We start from the raw sequence: 14,089 nt of genomic DNA on the forward strand, positions 1-14,089 counted from the left end.
ACAGACCTATCTGTTAATAAGCAACCTAGTATAACTGGTAGTGGGAAGGGTTCACACACAAGTAGGGCTCCCTTTGCCCCTAGAGGCCAGGTCACTAGAGTGGCCCTGTTAGAGATAGGTCTGCCTCTGCACACTCTCATGTTACCTCTGTTTCAGAGGCTTCGCATAATTCTAACCCTGAGGACCAGGGAACTCAGAAAGCTGAGGTTAGAGGAGGCCAGACTAAAGCAAATGCAGCAGCAGTTGGCCTTAGACAGGGAATCACTGGCTGTGGAGAAAGAGAGGCAGGGTTTGGGGTTAGTTCCCCATGGTGGCAGCAGCAGTTTTAGAAATACAAATGTTAGGGAACCTTCATTTGATTCTAGAAATCTGCATAAAGTTGTCCCTCCTTACAAGGATGGTGATGACATCAACAAGTGGTTTGCTGCACTTGAGAGGGCCTGTAAAGTACGGAGGGTCCCTCGTGTACAGTGGGCTGTTATCCTTTGGTTATCCTTCTCTGGCAAGGGGAAAGACAGACTCCTTATTGTCAGAGAGGATGATGCAGATAATTACCAAATTCTTATGGTCTGGGCTTAACCACTGAACAGTTCAGACTTAAGTTCAGAGAGACCAGAAAGGAGTCATCACAGGACTGGACAGACTTTGTAGACTGTTCTGTGAAGGCCCTAGAAGGTTGGTTACATGGCAGTAAGGTGACTGATTATGAAAACCTATACCTTGATTCTGAGAGAGCATATTTGGAATAATTGTGTGTCAGACTTGTTGCATCAGTATCTTGTGGACTCAGATCTGACTACTCCCCAAGAATTGGGAAAGAAGGCTGACAAATGGGTCAGAACAAGGGTGAGCAGAAAAACTCATACAGGGGGTGACAAGGATGGCAGGAAGAAGGATGATAAGTTGCATGACAAGGGTGGGGACAAACATAAAAAAATCATCAGTCGTCATCAGGTCCACAAAAATCCTCTGGGGGTGGTGGGTCCAAATCCTCTTCTCACAAAGATAAGAAACCTTGGTGTTATTTGTGTAGGGTCAAAAGCCATTGGGCAACTGACAGTCATTGTCCAAAGAAAAATACCAAACCTCCCACCACCACAACCCCAACTGCAACCACTAGTGAACTTTGCGACTCCCTCGCCGCTTTTTTCCACAGCAAGATCGCCGACATCCACAGCAGTTTCAACACCCCCACTACGCCCACCACCATCGCCCCCTCGAACCAAAGCATCGCCAACCCCATCACTGCCTGGTCCAACGTCGACGACGACGCAACACGCAAAATCATGAACACCATCTACTCCGGATCACCGTATGACCCCTGCCCCCACCACATCTTCAACAAAGCCGACTCTATCATCGCGCCCCAACTCCGCAAGATCATCAACGCCTCCTTCGAATCAGGCACCTTCCTGGAAAACTGGAAGCACGCAGACATCAACGCCCTCCTCAAGAAACCCAAAGCCGATCCCAAGGACCTCAAGAACTTCCGCCCCATCTCCCTCCTCCCCTACCCAGCAAAAGTCGCAGAAAAGATCGTCAACCTCCAACTGACACGCCACATCGAAGACAACAAAGTCCTCGACCCCTCACAACCCGGATTTAGACGCAACCACAGCACCGAGACCGCCCTCATCGCCGCCACAGATGACATCAGACGCCAACTCGACCACGGCGAGACCTCCGCCCTCATCCTCCTAGACCTCTCAGCGGCCTTCGACACGGTCTGCCACCGCACCCTACTATCACGCCTCCAAAAAGCCAGCATCCAGGAAAAAGCCCTAGCCTGGACCTCATCCTTCCTCTCCAGCAGAACACAGACCGTCCGCCTCCCACCCTTCCGCTCAGAAGCCAACAACATCATCTGCGGCGTCCCCCAGGGCTCCTCCCTAAGCCCAAAGCTGTTCAAAATTTACATAGCCCCCCTCGCACAAGTGGCCCGCCGTCAGGACCTCAACATCATCATCTACGCCGATGACACCCAGCTCATCCTCTCCCTCACCAACGACCCCGCCACCGCCAAAGCCAACCTCCACGAAGGAATGAAAGCAGTCGCCAACTGGATGAGAAATAGCCACCTGAAACTCAACACCGACAAGACAGAAATCCCCATCCTTGGGACATCCCTCTCCGCCTGGGACGACTCGTGGTGGTCCACCACCCTTGGAACGGCTCCGACACCCACCGACCACGCTCGCAACTTGGGATTCATCCTCGACTCCGCACTCTCCATGGACAGACAAGTCAGCGCCATCACCTCCTCCTGCTACAACACCCTCTGCACCCTCCGCAGGATCTACAAGTGGATCTCGACTGACACCAGGAAGACAGTGACCCACGCCCTCGTCAGCAGCAGATTGGACTACGGCAACGCACTCTATGCAGGAATCCCAGCAAAACACCTCCAACGACTCCAACGCATCCAAAACACCTCAGCCCGACTCATCACCAACGCACCCCGACACAGCCACATCACCCCTCACCTCAGAGAGCTCCACTGGCTTCCTGTCGACAAAAGGGTCACCTTCAAGCTCCTTATCCATGCACACAAAGCACTCCACAACGCCGGCCCCACCTACCTCAACGACAGACTTAGGGGGTCATTCTGAGCTTGACGGGCGGCGGGAGCTGCCCGCCAAGCGGGAACCGCCAGAATACCGCTGCGCGGTCAAAAGACCGCCGCGGTTATTCTGAGTTTCCCGCTGGGCTAGCGGGCGACCGCCAGAAGGCCGCCCGCCAGCCCAGCGGGAAACCCCCTTCCATGAGGATGCCGGCTCCGAATGGAGCCGGCGGAGTGGAAGGGGTGCGACGGGTGCAGTTGCACCCGTCGCGATTTTCAGTGTCTGCTTGGCAGACACTGAAAATCTTGGCGGGGCCCTGTTAGGGGGCCCCTGCAGTGCCCATGCCAGTGGCATGGGCACTGCAGGGGCCCCGCGACACCCGTTACCGCCAGCCAGGTTCTGGCGGTCAAGACCGCCAGAGCCAGGCTGGCGGTAAGGGGGTCGGAATTCCCATGGCGCCGCTGCCTGCAGCGCCGCTATGGAGGATTCCCCAGGGCAGCGGGAAACCGGCGGGACACCGCCGGTTTTCCGTTTCTGACCGCGGCTGTACCGCCGCGGTCAGAATGCCCATGGGAGCACCGCCAGCCTGTTGGCGGTGCTCCCGCGGTCGTTGGCCCTGGTGGTCCATGACCGCCAGGGTCAGAATGACCCCCTTAATTTCTACACACCGACCCGCCAACTGCGATCCGCGAGCCTCGCCCTCGCCACCGTCCCCCGCATCCAACGAACCACCTCCGGCGGCAGATCCTTCTCCTACCTCGCCGCCAAGACCTGGAAAGCGCTCCCTACCTACCTCCGACAGACTCAGGACCTACTCGCCTTCAGAAGACTCCTCAAGACCTGGCTCTTCGAGCAGTAGCAGGCTCCCTCCCGCCCCCCCCCCAGCACCTTGGAACCCTAACGGGTAAGTAGCGCGCTTTATAAATGTCTGTGATTGATTGATTGATAGTGCCCATAGTAATAGCAGTGGTGGTGGGAAAACACTACTAATAGCCAGTCAAAGGGTGTAGCTGGGTTCACCATTGGTAATGTAGTTGGGGTTGGTCTAGTTAGGGAGGTCACTGAGGCAGTTTTAGTCTCTGATGGTGGAATTGACCTAACCACTTTAGTTCCTTGTCCCCTTAACATGGATAAGTACAAGCAGCTACCCCTCATTAATGGTGTTCAGGTTGAGGCCTACAAGGACACAGGTGCCAGTGTCACCATGGTGATGGAAAAACTGGTTGCCCCTGAGCAACACCTACTTGGTCACAAGTACCAAGTGACAGACGCCCATAGCAACACTGTAAGCCACCCCATGACTGTTGTGAATCTCAACTGGGAGGGTTACTGGTCCAAAGAAGGTTGTGGTAGCCACTGATTTACCTGTAGAATGTCTGCTAGGCAATCATTTGAAGACTTCAGCTTGGGCTGAAGTGGAGTTGGAGCCCATGCAGCAATGTTGGGCTTACCTGGGCATATCTTTGCTCTTACCAGGGCTCAGGCCAAGAAGCAAAGAGGACAGGGAAACTTGGATCCTGGAACAATGGACCAACTACTCCCAAAAACTAGGGGTAAGAAGGGCAAACCCTTGTCCACTATCCTTCCCTCCACAGATGATTCCCCTTTTGAGGAAGAGGAATTCTCTCCCTGTGCAGAACCTAAACCAGAGGTGCTGGAAGATGATACAGCTGAGCTTTTGGGTGCAGGGGGCCTGCCAGGGAAGAGCTGAGTGTGGCACAGCAAACCTGTCCCACATTGGAGGGCCTCAGACAGCAAGCTGTCAAGCAGCAAAATGGTGATGTCACTGGCACACACAGAGTTTACTGGGAGAATAATCTCCTTTATACTAAAGCTAGGGACCCTAAACCTGGTGCGACCAGGAGACTGGTTATCCCCCTTCAGTACAGGGAATTCCTCCTAACTCTTGCTCATGACATTCCCCTGGCTGGGCATTTAGGCCAGAGTAAAACATGGGACAGACTTGTTCCACATTTTCACTGGCCCCATATGTCAGAAGACACAAAGGAGTTTTATCGCCCCTGTGTCACCTGCCAAGCCAGTGGAAAGACTGGTGGCACCCCAGAGGCCCCCTTAATGCCAATACTAGTGGTTGGGGTACCCTTTGAAAGGGTAGGGGTTGATATTGTTGGCCCCCTTGACCCTCCAACATCTTCTGGCAATAGGTTTATCCTTGTGGTGGTGGACCATGCCACAAGGTACCCAGGAGCTATCCCCTTCAGGGCCACTACAACTCCTGCAGTGGCAAAAGCCCTCCTAGGAATCTTTTCCAGGGTGGGATTCCCTAAGAAAGTGGTGTCAGACAGAGGTAGTAACTTCATGTCTGCATACCTGAAAGCAATGTGGAAGGAGTGTTGTGTTACCTACAAGTTCTCCAGCCCTTATCATCCACAAACTAATGGATTGGTTGAGAGGTTTAATAAAACTCTCAAAGGTATGATTATGGGACTCTCTGAAAAACTCAGAAGGAGATGGGATGTCCTATTACCATACCTCCTTTTCGACTACTGGGAGGTACCCCCAAAAAGGAGTGGGCTACAGCCCCTTTGAACTCCTATTTGGTCACCCTGTTAGGGGTCCCCTTGCTCTTGTTAAGGAGAGTTGGTAACAACTTTTAAAAAGTCCAAAACAAGACATTGTGGACTATGTACTTGGCCTAAAAAGTAGAATGCTTGAGTACATGAAAAAGGCCAGCAAAAACCTTCAAGGCAGCCAATAGCTCCAAAAGTAATGGTTTGACCAGAAGGCTGTCCTGACAGAGTACCACCCAGGACAGAAGGTATAGGTATTGGAGCCTGTGGCCCCAACAGCACTCCATGACAAATGGAGTGAACCCCATCTAAGTGTAGTGAAGAAAGGTGATCACCTACCTGGTAGACCTGGGCAGTGCCAAAAGTCCCCTTACAGTGCTTCATGTCAATCGCATAAAGCCCTACTATGACAGGGCTGACTTAACCCTGCTCATGGGTACAGATGGGGGACAGGAAGAAGAGAGTGACCCACTCCCTGATCTCTTCTCCACCACTGAAACTGATGGTTTAGTGGAGGGAGTGGTTCTGGCAGACTGCCTTACTGCTGAGCAGAAGGAATACTGCAAAAATCTCCTTGATCAGTTTTCTGAACTCTTCTCACTCACACATGGTACAACTACTTGGTGTGAACATACAATTTACACTGGAGACAGTTTACCTGTCACAAGTAAAATTTACAGGCAACCTGACCATGTCAGAGATTGCATAAAAGCTGAAGTTCAGAAAATGTTAGACCTTGGAGTTATTGAGCCTTCTGACAGCCCCTGGGCTAGCCCAGTGGTGCTTGTCCCCAAACCACATAGCAAAGAAGAAAAGAGAGAAATGTGGTTTTGTGTGGACTGTAGGGGTCTCAATACAGTGACCAAAACAGATGCTCACCCTACACCCAGGGCAGATGAGCTAATAGATACACTGGCATTTTCCAAGTATCTAAGTACTTTTGAATTGACTCCAGGGTATTGGCAGATCAAAATGTGAGAAAATGCTAAAGCAAAAGCTGCATTTTCTACCATAGGAGGGCAATATCACTTCACAGTGATGCCCTTTGGTGTGAAAAATACACCTGCCACTTTTCAGAGACTGGTGAATACAGTTCTCCATGGCTTGGAAGCTTTTAGTGCAGCATATTTGGACGATATTGCTGTCTTTAGCTCCACCTGGGAGGACCACCTGGTCCATCTCTGGAAGGTTTTGGAGGCCCTGCAAAAGCCAGGCCTAACTATCAAGGCTTCAAAGTGTCAGATATGGAAGGGGAAAGTGGTTTATCTGGGCCACCTGGTAGGTGTGGATCAGATTGCACCACTTCAGGGAAAGATTCAGACCATTATCGACTGGGCTCCCCCTACCACTCAGACCCAGGTCAGAGCCTTCTTAGGTCTCACTGGGTATTACAGGAGGTTCATTAAGAACTATGGCTCCATCGCAGCACCTCCTAATGACCTCACCAGTAAGAAAATGCCTAAAATGGTATTGAGGACAGCTATCTGTCAAAAAACGTTTGAGGAGCTTAAGCAGGAAATGTGCTCTACACCTGTCTTAAAGAGCCCAAACTACTCCCAAAAATTAATTGTCCAAACAGATGCTTCTGAATTAGGGGTACGGGCTGTACTGTCACACCTTAACTCAGAGGGCCAGGATCAACCTGTTGCTTTCATTAGCTGGAGGTTGACCCCTAGAGAAAAGCGTTGGTCTGCCGTAGAGAGGGAGGCCTTTGCTGTGGTCTGGGCACTGAAAAAGCTGAGACCCAACTTGTTTGGGACTCACTTTATTGTTCAGACAGACTACAAACCTCTTTTATGGCTTAAACAAATGAAAGGTGAAAACCCTAAATTGTTGAGGTGGTCCATTTCCCTACAGGGGATGGACTATAGAGTGGAACATAGGCCTGGGAGTACCCACTCCAATGCAGATGGACTCCCAGATATTTCTACTTAGACAGTGAAGACTCATCTGGGCAAGGTTAGCCTTATTGTCCCTTGTTTGGCGGGGGTTGTGTAGGAAAGCACCATCTTCCTTGGCATGTTACCCCCATTTTTTCCTGTAGGTCAGTATGCTTTTGCCTGTGTCACTGGGATCCTGCTGGTCAGGACCCTGGTGCTTATAGTTTATGGCCTAATGCGTGTGTCTGTTTAGTGCTTAACTGTGCCACTGAGGCTCTACTAATCAGAACCTCAGTGCTTATGCTCTCTCTGCTTTTAAAATTGTTATTATAGGCTAGTGACTTCATTTGCCAATTTCAACTGGCACACTGGACCCCCCTTAGAAGTCCCTAGGAAATGGTACCTAGGTACCCAGGGCATTGGGTTTCCAGGAGATCCATATGGGCTGCAGCATTTCTTTTTCCACCCATAGGGAGCTCAGACAAACCCTTACACAAGCCTGCCATTGCAGCCTGCGTGAAATACACACGTTATTTCACAGCCATTTTTGCTGCACTTAAGTAACTTATAAGTCACCTATATGTCTAACCTTCACTTGCTGAAGGTTTGGTGCAAAGATACTAAGTATGAGGGCACCCTTGCACTAGCAAAGATACCCCCACATAGTTCAGGGTCATTTCCCCAGACTTTGTGAGTCTGGGGACGCCATCACACACGTGCACTACATATAGACCAATACCTATATGTAGCTTCACCATGCTAACTCTGAATATGGCCATGTAACATGTCTAAGATCATGGAATTGTCCCCCATTCTAAATCTGGTATTGGGGAGCCAATTCCATGCATTCTGGGGGCTCCACTGTGGACCCCAAGTGCTGCCAAATCAGCTCTCTGAGGCTTTCACTGCAGCTACAGCTGCTGTCACCTCACAGACAGGGTTCTGCCCTCCTGAGGTCTGGGTAGCCCAGTCCCAGGAAGGTAGAACAAAGCATTTCCTCTGAGAGCTGGGTGTTACACCCTCTCCCTTTGGAAATGGGTGTTACAGACTGGGGAGGGGTAGCCTCCCCCAGCCTCTGGGAATGCTTTGAAGGGCACAGATAGTGCCCTCCTTGCATAAACCAGTCTACACCAGTTCAGGGACCCCTTGTCTCCTGCTCTGGCGTGGAACTGGACAAAGGAAAGGGGAGTGACCACTCCCCTGTCCATCACCACCCCAGGGGTGGTGCCCAGAGCTCCTCCAGTGTGTCCCAGACTTCAGCCATCTTGCTTTGCAAGGTGTGGGGGCACTCTGGAGGGCTCGGAGTGGCCAGTGCCAGCAGGTGACGTCAGAGACCCCTCCTGATAGGTCCATACCTGATAAGGTAGCCAATCCCCCTCTCAGGGCTATTTAGGGTCTCTCCTGTCGGTTCTCTTCAGATTCTGCTTGCAAGTTTCTTTCAGGAATCATCTGCAACTACTTCAGCATCCTCTGACCTCAGATCAACCGCAGCCTGCTCCAAGAAATGCTGTAACTACAACAAAGTATCTATGAGAGATACTTTTCTTCAGCAACCTCAGCTCCAAGTCAGCAACTGCAACAGCTTCCGTGGTGTGCACGCTCTGGGGACTCCCTGTCTTCATCCTGCACTAGAAGGGCCAAAGAAATCTCCCGTGGAGCGACAGAGTCACTCCCCTGCTCCAGCAGGAACCTTCCAAGACGATGACTGGTACCCTTGGACTCCTCTCACAGCGACAAGTGTGCTCCTAAGGACACAGAGGGTGGACATCATCAACATAGACTGTCCTGAGGTCCTGCTGACTCAATTTGGAGGAGGTAAGACATTGCCTTCCCTGAGCGCAACGGTAACCCTGTGTACTGTGTCTTTTTCACCTCCTGAGGCCTCTGTGCACTAGTTGAAAAAAGTCCTTTATGCACAGCCTGGCCCAGGTCCCCAGCACTCCATCCTGCGATGCTCACCTCGCTGAGTTGTTCTCCGGCGGTGTGGGACCTTCTTTTTTTGTGCTGCATCAACCGCATTTTGCACCTCATTTGTACCCAGATCCTGCAGCTTCTGGGGGTGCTGGCTGCCATCCTGAGGGCTCTCTAAAGTGCTGAGATCCCCCTCTTCCTCCTCACACAGAGTTGAGGCCCCAGGACCCTCCTGGGTCCATCCAGCGCCATTTTGACACAAAACACATTTTTGTCGTAGCCAAGGCTTGTTGGCGACTTCCATCCCGAAATCATGTCTTCAACAATCTTCACGCCGTGGGACATCTTTTGCATCACACAGGAACCCGCTGGAATCTTCCTAGGGTGCATTTCTGCAGTCTTCGACTAACTTGGGACTGTTCTTTTGCACCCACTTCTCGGTTGGCATAGGCTCCTGTCCTTCCTGGAACTTCTTTCGACTTCTGGACTTGGTCTCCTTCCTTTGCAGGTCTTCAGGTCCAGGAATTCAGCAGTTGTTCTTTGCAGACTTGGTTGGCTGCTGAAAAATCCCAATCACGAGGTGTAGTGTGTCCTAAGGAAACCTGCAGTCCTTTACTCCTGCTTTTCTGGGCTCTGGGGTGGGGTAATTTACTTACCTTTACTGTATTCTTACTCTCCCAGCGATTCTGCACACACTACACTTGTCTAGGGGGGAATTTGTGATTCGCATTCCACTTTCTTAGTATATGGTTTGTGTTGCCCCTAGACCTATTTTCTCCCATTGCATTCTATAGCATTTCCTATTGTTTGCATTGTTCTATGACTATCTACTTGTCTAATTTTGGTGTGTAGTGCATATATTGTGCATAATACTTACCTCCAGAAGGAGTATTGTCTCTAAGATATTTTTGGTACTGTGTCACCCAAATAAATACCTTTATTTTGGGTAACACTGAGTATTGTCTTTACTTGTGTATAAGTACTGTGTAACTATAAGTGGTATTGCAGGAGCTTTGCATGTCTCCTAGTTCAGCCTAAGCTGCTCTGCTATAGCTACCTCTATCAGCCTAAGCTGCTAGAGCACTACTACATTTCACTAATAAGGGATAACCGGATCTGGTATAAGGTGTAAGTACCCATGGTACCCACTACAAACCAGGCCATCCTCCTGCAACTAGTTTCTGCAAATTTTTGATGATTTTTTTCCAGGCTTTTTTCCATTTGAAATGACTTGTAGCACTTGTTGTTACAATGATAAAATATTTGATCCTCTTCACCCATCAGTTTCACTCATTTGTGAACTTCGTCTTGGCGTAGGTTTGCAGAATCTCAAACTCTCATCATTCCAGTCACAGTATTAGTTAACTTTTCTTTCGGATTAGTTTGGCCTATGACACATTTTTCTATGCTGAAGGAGTCCTATGATTTTTTAGTTAGCAACACTCTGTCAGGAAGTAAAGATCCTTTGCTACCACCTGCTTCACTCATGTTTATGAACTGGAATCAACAGAAAACCTGAAACAAAAACAATATTAAAATATATTACCAATATCATGGCTAAAGCACATCATTATAGAGCTGCCATTTTGAAAAATGGCAGAATGATTGCTCTGAGGAATTATTTTCTGTCTCTATAAGACTACTTGACTCCCAAAACCTATCTTTTGACACCATAATGAAGTATATAGGTCTCATTGTTTGTGAAATATTAAATCATCACTGCAACACATCTGCCATTTTAAAAAATGCCATCCAGAAAAAAATCGACCATGATTAGCAATGTTTACCCAAGCTAAATTACTTCTCTAATGATACAAAAACACAAATCAAAAATGAAAATCACTGGATAACAATTTTATTATGGAGGTATATCAAAGGGACAGAACTAAAAAGGTCTGGACTCTCACCAGAGATGAGTCAGTGAAATATGAAAATTCTGGACGACCCCTAAGCTGTACATGTAGGTTGCTCAGGACTTGCATATTCAAACGTGGCTTACATGTTTCCCTCCAGTTTGATGCCTTGCTGGGCTTTGTAGGCCAACAGAAGCTAAATTTCCCTTCATGTGTGTAACACAGTGAAACTGCAGCTAAAACAGTAAACCATACTTACTACCTAAATATGACAAGGTCTATCCAAGGTCAACATCTAACCTTGCAGGGTCCCCTCTGCCCCAGGATGCCTTTGCTCAGTTACTGGGCTGCACACAAAAGCAATGTCATGTGCATCCCGCAGATGTGTGCACACATTAGCGCAAGCATGTTCTTGTATAACAAGTCAAGAGCCCCTTACCCAAGCTGCATGGCACCGGTCTAATCTTAAAAGGCTGACACCAATAGTAAACCTACACAATCCATTTACCATGTGATTACTGTGCGTGAGACTCACCCACAGTAAAAAGACCAAAACTAGGGTTAGACATGTCAGTCTCCGGGTGGTCTTTCCTCCAAACATTTTGTCTTACTCCTCCTTTTCTGCTGGTCTCATTTTTGTTGGCCTTAGGACTCTGGGCACTTTACCACTGCTAACCAGTGCTAATGTTTGTGTGCACTTGCCTTTAAACATGGTGAAATTGGACAGGTTACCACCGGAGTTCTATCAGACTTATGCAGCTGCTCTCAAAGCAGGGCTCCTGGAAGTGTTTCTTGAGGCTTGCGACAAGGGAATACTACCCCTGTCCATGAGGAGGAGAGAGATATGCTTAATACCTAAGCCTGGTGGGATATGACAGCCCATGCTGCCAACTTACTATGTTAAATACTGATGTGAAGATCCTCTGTAAGATGATAGCCCTCCATCTGGGCCCAGTTGTGAGTGATCTGGTCCATGAAGACCAATGCATGTTTATCCCAGGCAGCAACACAAGTATGAACCTGAGACAGCTTACATATATACTGCATGAGGTAGAAGGAAAGAGTGAGGAGATGGTTCTGGTCACTGTTGATACAGAAAAGGCATTCGACACGGTAGACTGTGGCTACCTCTTAGCAGTGCAAAAAGGTTTTGACACTGGTCCAGAATTTCATAATTAGATTCAAGTGGTGTACACAAGCCTAAAGGCACGGATTAGGTTGGGCCCACTCTGATCTGAGGGCTGAGAGTTAGAAAGGGATCACATGCCCATGTTGCCCATTGTCCCCCTTGCTGTTTGCTTGAGCTCTGGAGCCCCTGGCAATCACAATTTGCTGAGACATGGCTCAGTGGGGCATACCTGTGGGGGAGGCAACACGCCTGGTGTCACTATATGCGGATGATGCGCTGTTTTATCTTAGGGGCCTGTGGGAATCCCTTGGTGGGTTGCTGCATATCCTTGCGTATCTTTCATGACTTTGGAGAAGTCTCCAGTCTGCATTTAAATTGAAGGAATATGATGTTGTTACCTCTTGTGGCATTGGCTGGCCCCCCTGTGGAACTTCTCCCTGATCTGGGCCATCACTGGAAGTTAGATAGATTCCGTTACCTAGGGATTATGGTTGCTCACAAGAGAAAGGCCCAGATGCAATACAACACAAGTCTTGGGCTCTCTGAAGTTGTCTGTTGCTTTGTGGAACCCCCTGCCTCTCTCACTTATGAGCAGGATTGCCATTTTAAAGACGGTGCTACTACCACACTGTCTCTACACTATTCAACACTCCTTTTGCCCTTTCTCTGCCTGGGTGTTTAAAAAGATGGATGCCCTACTCACATCCTTGGTATGGGCGGGCACCTTAGAGTAGCTAGGACTACACTGATGAGGAGCTATAAGGATGGCGAGTTGGAGGCATCGCGATTGGAATTCTATTACTTTGCTGCAGTGTTGCAGCATGCAGCACAATCACTTGCGGAGGGAGACAATTGGAAGAAATGCTTACTGGCAGGGTATATGGGCAACAAGGAACTATTGATGCTAATAATGGAGGGCGCTGGGAACTCATCAGTTTGACATTATGTGCTCCGGCAAATTACCAGAATGTGGCAACGGATGGTGCATGTGGTGCTCAGCAGGGCCCCCTTTCCAGTCTAGATACTTGCCCCACTTTGCCGCATGAAGGCCAACATGACACTTGGGGTGACTTGTATTCAAAAAGATCTTTATTTCATTTGAGGATGCTCAGCTGGAGTTTTGTGTGAGACCTGGCCATTTCTTGCAGTATGCAGGGCTGGCTGAATTTGTCAGTGAGGCTTGGAGGACTTTCTCGGCAGCCCTTCTTGTATCTGGCACGCTGGGGGTGATGTTGACTTTTGGGACATGGGAGACATTTAGGGGGTCATTCCGACCCCGGCGGTCAAGGACCGCCGGTGCCGGGGTCTGCGGGAGCACCGCCAACAGGCTGGCGGTGCTCCGCAGGGCATTCTGACCAGAACAGGAAAACCGGCGGTCTCCCGCCGGTTTTCCGCTGCCCTCAGGAATCCTCCATGGCGGCGCAGCTTGCTGCGCCGCCATGGGGATTCCGACACCCCATACCGCCATCCTGTTCCTGGCGGTTCGCCCGCCAGGAACAGGATGGCAGTATGGGGTGTCGTGGGGCCCCTGGGGGCCCCTGCAGTGCCCATGCCAATGGCATGGGCACTGCAGGGGCCCCCGTAAGAGGGCCCCACAAAGAATTTCAGTGTCTGCTTAGCAGACACTGAAATTCGCGACGGGTGCAACTGCACCCGTCGCACCTTCCCACTCCGCTGGCTCCATTCGGAGCCGGCTTCCTCGTGGGAAGGGGTTTCCCGCTGGGCTGGCGGGCGGCCTTCTGGCGGTCGCCCGCCAGCCCAGCGGGAAACACATAATCACCACGGCGGTCTTCGGACCGCGGAGCGGTGTTCTGTTGGGGGAACTCTGGCGGGCGGCCTCCGCCGCCCGCCAGAGTTAGAATGACCCCCTTAGTGTCTGTATTATATAAATCCATGGGCACAGATGTGGTTCATGGGCCACTGCAGGTGGGGAAAGTCTGGGATGCTGACTTGGGAGACCCACTGACAGACGCAGACTGGTCCAGAGTGTGTGCATTGACATGTAAGGCCTCTAGCAATGCACTGCTGAAGCTGGTCTACTTCAATTTCCTCTATCGCACATATATGACCCCTTTAAACTGACCGCTTATATCCTGACCAAGTCCCTTCAGGCCCACATTGTAACATTCATGAGCCGGATTTTCTGCACTTGGCCTGGTGCAAAATGTTTGGGTCTAGGTAGTGGATAGAATTACACACATCACAGCACTGAAAAGCCTCACGC

The sequence above is a fragment of the Pleurodeles waltl genome, chromosome 10, assembly GCF_031143425.1.
Source record: "Pleurodeles waltl isolate 20211129_DDA chromosome 10, aPleWal1.hap1.20221129, whole genome shotgun sequence".
In the NCBI taxonomy this organism is placed as follows: Eukaryota; Metazoa; Chordata; class Amphibia; order Caudata; family Salamandridae; genus Pleurodeles; species Pleurodeles waltl.